The 6740-nt window shown below is 41.5% G+C and overlaps 1 protein-coding gene across 1 annotated transcript in view; it reads left to right on the forward strand.

The window, feature by feature from the left end:
* Positions 1-322: 322 nt before the first annotated feature.
* The window catches only part of LOC308073689 (SH3 domain-binding protein 4), an 81477-nt gene continuing 75059 nt past the window's right edge, over positions 323-6740 (forward strand). Inside the window, exon 1 of the mRNA XM_080412757.1 lies at positions 323-441. The gene's annotated coding sequence lies outside the window, so the exon portion shown is untranslated. The remainder of the gene's footprint in view (positions 442-6740) is intronic.

Below are 6740 nucleotides of genomic sequence, written 5' to 3' on the forward strand. Positions count from 1 at the left end.
AAGAAAATGGCCACCAATCGGATTAAAATGCTTTTTTATTAAACAACATAGAAAATAAGGGTATTTCCGAGGACCCGTAAATAATTATAACATCAGTGGCCATAGGATAAGTACTTTATATTCGAAATATGAACGTTTATGTAGATGCACGGACCGTAAATGGAGAAGGCACAAACACCAGGATGAAGTTCCATCCACGACCATCGTGACTGACAGACGACCGTCGTGTGATCCGTGGCTATAGCTCCTCCCCGTTCCAGTGACATCAGAGTGGAGGGGGTCTTCATCGTCGGTTAGCAGCAGCAGATCTACAGAAACAAGTAGAGTGAACTGGGGATCAGATCAGAGACTATAGGAGCTCCACTTCATGTATCGTTCGGATTTGGATACAATCCTCGGAGTTGATACAGTATCCTGCACAGCACATGATACAGTATCCAGGTGAGTGATCGCTCTTCTCTTTGATGGCCGTGTTTCTATTTGTATTAGTCGAAGGTTTTTGGTGGTCTTTTCCTCTGGTGGTCTTTCTTTTCTCTCTCGATCTGAGAGGGATCGGAACACAAATGTTCTTGATTTTTCAAAAATAGCAGATCTACAAGCACCGAGTGCTGTGGTATGAGCTTGTAGATCTGCTATTTTTGAATAGCCAAAAAGTATAAAAGGTTAAAATGATTGTGATCGGAACACGTTTAGTGAAAAAGTCTTGTCGACTCCTGCATTTCGTTCCACCTGGGACAGTATTTATGTTATTTCTGCCTCTCCCTTTGGTTCTTTTACAATTAAAAGTTTGAAACGGATTGTGGTATAAACGGATACATTACGCGCACAGTAGGGCTGTTTCTATGGCATAAGGTTGCCATGCTGTTAAAAGAGAAGCCCTGCTGATCCTGTACATGGGAATTACAATAGAGTCGGTCTTTTGTCGCCATAAATATCTGATCCGTTTTGAATAGACGTTTTCAGCTTAATGTCCTTAATCAGGGGTGTAATAACAGTGTAATAATAATGTTATTATGCATCCCATGGGGACGTGATGGTGTTATCATGTATCCTATGGGACCTCTGTACCGTCTCTCTGAAGTTATGTATACATAAGCCTATTATAGGATACATTGTCTTGCATTTAACTGTAACCCTAAGACAACAAACACAACAACAAAAAACAGAGGATATGGCAGTGATTGAAGCGGTATTTTGAGACACTGATGCCATCATCAGGAAAAGTCTGTTTTTCTTCTTGTGGCTCTGTCTGTTATCGCATGGCTGACATGCGTTGCCATGGCTTCAGAAAAACCCAACTCTCCCTGGATCTGAAGTGAGAGGCTGGCATCATCATCATCATCATCATTAACCCTTACAGTCTCTGCCCCTGTCCTGGGGTTGGAAGTACAATTCTACAGATAATCAATACTCGTTTTCAGTGGTTTTCAACCTCTTTCATGCCAAGGACCCCTAAATTGATATACATTTGGCCCGCGGACCCCCATCTGAAAATGTTTTGTTCCAAGGACCCCCAGAAGCAAAGAGTTAAAAAAAATCGCTTTAATAAAATATATTGAAAGATTTGCACACATTTTCAAGATTTTTCAAAAAATAGCAGATCTACAAGCTCATAGCTATGAGCTTGTAGATCTGCTATTTTTGAATAGCCAAAGCTAAGTTGTTAAAAAAATTATTGTGACGCTATGTTAACTAATTTAGCTGGGGACCTCCTGGTACACACCCCCAAGGACCACTGGTGGTCCCCGGGCCACTGGTTGAGAACCGCTGATCTATTTGATCATTTTATTCATATTGGGTGCTTTCATCCGTAAACTCTATGCCTCAAAATGTGTTGAAATGACTTTGCAAACCAGAGCCAAGTCACTGGCCCAGTGAAATTATGTTTACATTGAGGAGATGAGAAGAAGACTCTGTTTCCACCTCAAATACTTGCAGCCTGTCAAGTTTGACCAGCTGAGAAGTTATAGGTTGATATACTATACAGTAAAAGCTGGTAATACAGTCATTTGAGCTGGATAGCACCTTAAATAAACAGGATACAAGTGCTTTAGACAGCAGCATAATTCAATGGTAATGATAGAACAGAAACGCCAAAATGACAACAGAAATGCCTCAAACTAAACAGTGCAAAGGAAAGAAAAAAAAAACTCCTGTTAAAATAGTGTTCAAAAACGAAATGAGACAAAAGGCATGTAAAGATATGTAGCATAATTATTGTCTCTGTCGGGTGGAAACCTCATATGTCCAAAACTTTTCAGGATTCAAATTCAAATTCATTCAAATAGCAAAAGTAGCAGATCTACAAGCTCAAGACGTGATGTGTTGCTGCATTTCGAGCTTGTAGATCTGCTACTTTGGATGCTTTTGTGTGACGCTGTAGTATGATCAAGTAGGGCGTTAATTTACGGGGAAAAAAACACACACAATGTTAGAATATGGAGAAAAGAGGTTATTGGCGACGATGAAATAGTAAAGTACAATATAAACCCATTAGTCGGTTTTGACCATTTTTTGTTGGACCAGCCCAGACATGCTGCATTTTTGGGAGAGTTAAAACAACATTCCTCATTGAATAATACATAGCACACTGTAGCCCCCACCATGTTTCACTTAGATAGCTGAGGCATGAGAGCGTGGTTTTACTTTACTAGCAGCAGCTGTCAATCTCCAGGGGAGTGCGTGCCTCCACACACACACACACACACACACACACACACACACACACACACACACACACACACACACACACACACACACACACACACACACACACACACACACACGAAGACTTGTTGTAAAATGTTCAAAATGATTCTACATTTTTCAAACATAGCCTATCTACAAGCTCTCAAGACACTTTGTGAGCCAATAGTAGATTGGGAATTTTTGAATATCTTAAATATAAATATGGTTAAAGTGTTTAAACAGATTTTGATGCTATATTACAGTGGTTTTCAACTTTTTTCATGCCAAGGACCCCTAAATTGATATACATTTGGCCGCGGACCCCCATATCAAACCGTTTCGTGCCAGGGACCCCCAGAAGAGAAGATTTGTGTTAAAAAATGCAAAATTCTTCAAACACTTTCAAGATATTTAGAAAATGTTCAAAAATAGCAGATCTACAAGCTCGAGCTTGTAGATCTGCTATTTTTGAATAGCCAACCTACACAATATGGATAAAGAGGTGAAAATGTATTTACACCTTTTGCTGGGGACCCCCTGGAACCCCCTCAACGACCACTGGTGGTCCCCCGACCACTGGTTGAGAACCACTGCTATATTACATAATTTAGCTGGGGACGCCCTGGAAGGACCCCTGGGGGTACAGTACCCGGACCCCCCACTTTGAGAACCCCTGCAGCAGGCGTTCAAAGAAGTTGGAAGTCCTGAAATGATCCTCCAAAGAACAACTTATCTCTCTCTTTTTACCCCAAGTCTCGAAAAACCCAATTCTGTCTGAACTGCAGCTGGATTTCTATTTCAATAGACTTCATTGTGTGTGTGGATGAATGAATGAATGTGCATGTGATTCCAGATAAGATAAGACCCTCCCCCCTGAGTCTGAACGTGCAACAACGTGCATCTCCGTGTTACCGTCGTCAGCCCAGGGCATGAGGAGTACCAGTGTTGATTTCGTCGACTAAAACTATGACGAAAAATGTTCTTCAGCTACCTTTTTTCACTGACGAAAACAAATAAATATAGACTGAAATGTTAGTGAGGGACTACTAGTGGAGAAGAGATCCAGTAGAACTAAAAGCCAAGTCATTTTATGTTAGGTTGCGCTCGGGTGTTGCGCAGAATATCAGATCTACGAGCTTGTAGTTTGGCTATTTTCAGCATGCAACCAAGTGTAAAATCAGCCATTACGAGGCCATCAAGGCACCGCCAAAATACATTTTAGTCGACTAAATCAACTATAGATTTAGTCGACTAAAACTAGACTAACAGTAAAACATTTCAGATTACGAAAATATGACTAAAACTAAATGGAATCAATACTATGACTGAAACTGAATCAAAATGTGCTGTCAAAATCAACACTAATGAGTGCAGTTCATTACAGCAGTGGTTCTCAAACTTGTTCATGTCGAGGACCCCCCAAATTGTATTAGGCCGTGGCGGACCCCCATTTGAAAAGATTTTTTTTTTACCTGGAGAACCCCATTCAAGATTCAAGATTTTCTCCACGTTCAAACTTTTTTTTTGTTCAGTTCAGTTCAGTTCAGGTTTATTTGTCATATGTATAAATACAAGTATAAATACAATGAAATTTGTTTTGCTCAGAGCATTCTCAGTCATTATATACACATAAACAACATCTATAGTGCAAAGAAAAGACAAACACAAAATACAAAATAAAGTGCAAGTGAATGACCATACAGTGCAAAACAAGGTCAGCTGTTCAACAGCCTGACTGCCTGAGGGAAGAAACTGTTACTGAGACGGGTGGTGCGAGAATAGATGCTCTGGTAGCGTTTTTTGGAAGGAAGTAGTCTAAACAGGGTATTTGCGGGGTGGCTGGTGTCTTTAATGATGTTGTGGGCTTTTTTCATACAGCGAGTGGTGTAGATGTTGTGGAGACTGGGTAGTTCTGTGCTGCCGATGATTTTAGCTGCTGTTTTAATGGTCCTCTGCAACCTGTTGCAATCCTGAGCGGTCGTGTTACCGTACCACACTGTGATACAGCCAGTTAAGACACTTTCAATTATGCAACGATAAAAGTTCACTAGTCCTTTTGTACTTAAGCCAAATTTTTTAAGGCGCCTCAGAAAGTACAGTCGCTGCTGCGCCTTCTTGAGGATGTACTCGGTGTTGAATGACCATGTGAATGTGTCTGTGATGTGTATGCCCAGGAATTTAAAGTTATCAACTATGTCGACAGATGACCCTTTGATGGAAATGGGGGTGTGGATACCTTTGGACTTCCTAAAGTCTACAATGATTTCTTTGGTCTTATTGGTGTTAAGTGAGAGGTTGTTGTTATCGCACCATAGAGTTAGATCTTCTATCTCCCTCCTATAGGCCCTCTCATCACCGTTGGTTATTAAACCGATCACTGTGGTATCATCCGCAAATTTAATTATGCTGTTATTCTCACATCTGGCGACACAATCGAACGTAAACAAACTGTATAACAGAGGACTGAGGCAGCAGCCTTGGGGCGCACCGGTTCTGGTGAGAATTGTGGATGAGCATCTCTCTCCTATGCGTCTCTCCTATTGTAAATTAACGCCTTACTTGATCACACTACAGCGACACACAAAAGCATCAAAAGTAGCAGATCTAGATCTGCTACTTTTGCTATTTTTGAATTTGAATCCTGAAAATGAACAGTTTTAGACATTATGAGATTTCACCCGACAGACGATTTCTACAGAACGGCTATTTTCCAAAAGGCATATAATATAGCGTTAAAGTTGTCAAACTGGTTTTTGATGCTATATTTACTCTATATTTTGCCTGGGAACCCCCTCAAGGAACCCTGTAGGCGGTCCCCGGACCTCACTTTGAGAAGCACACTTGCATTACAGCATCACGCATTTATGACACAGAGAGGTCACTCGGTGTCAAACAGAGGGGCTGCTGTGCGTGCCACTGCCACATCCCCACCCGCGCACCCCCCCCCAGCCACCCCCCCGTCACCCTCCGCTGTCAACAGAAGGAAGGGTACGCCAGAAATCACGTTAGGTGTGAGTCATCCTGGAGGTCTGACCCACCCCATTGTCATTGACCTCTGACCCCTCGCACCACCAGGCGTCATCTGGTGTTGTATCCAGATGTATCTACCGTTTTCTCCATGCTTCTCACCAGGAAGGGAAAAGCTGTTTTTTAAATCAGTGGTTCTCAACCTTTTCAGGCCGTGACCCCCCCTAATAATCATATCTGAACTGGGGACCCCTCACCCTGACAAGCACTTGGAATTGTGAGCATTACATGTAGTTTTGACTCGCTTCCACAGATAAATTGTAGAGCTTGTAGATCGGCTATTTTCACAATATTTGCCTATCTCTTATATAATTTGACTATTTGGCCAATGTTTGACCAGTTAAAAAGGTCTTAAAAGTCCTTAAATTGTAACGTCACTGTCATCTGGGGACCCCCCCGTCAACATCATATGGGGGGGGGTCCCGACCCACATGTTGAGAACCACTGTTTTAAATGACTGGTTGCATATCACTGCTAAGCATTCGAGTGGTTTTGATTGATTGAATACTTAATTAGACATAAATGTAATCAGCACGAGGTACAGTCTGACATTTGGGCTAAAAGGATAGCACAAAAAAGTTTGTTGTTTCCATTGTGGTCCTATGTATTCAATTCATCAACATAGAATAAAAACAACACCAACATACAACATCATCAACAACACATCTAAAACACTATATACAAAGTAGAAAAAGGGGTAAGAGAAAAAATGGCAGCAGTGAATGCCATCTCCTTTCTATGGGGAAAGTGAGTTGTATATCGCTGGTTCTCAACGTGGGGGGTCCAGGACCCCCCCCCCCCAGGGGATTCTTGAGACGTTACAGGTCTGTAACTCCGAGACTGTACAAATTACAATCACAAATAATTACAGTCACAGACATTTGTATACACTCTCAGAGTTAAATTAACACAGAGGATTTTGCAGTGTTAGATTGGGATTCCGGAAAAATTAAAAATGTATTAAATGGGGGCCCATGGGACTAATGCATATCAAACTGGGGGTCCTTGGAATACAAATATAAAGT

This window comes from Gymnoscopelus braueri (assembly GCF_963280865.1).
Source record: "Gymnoscopelus braueri genome assembly, chromosome: 18".
NCBI classification, from domain to species: domain Eukaryota; kingdom Metazoa; phylum Chordata; class Actinopteri; order Myctophiformes; family Myctophidae; genus Gymnoscopelus; species Gymnoscopelus braueri.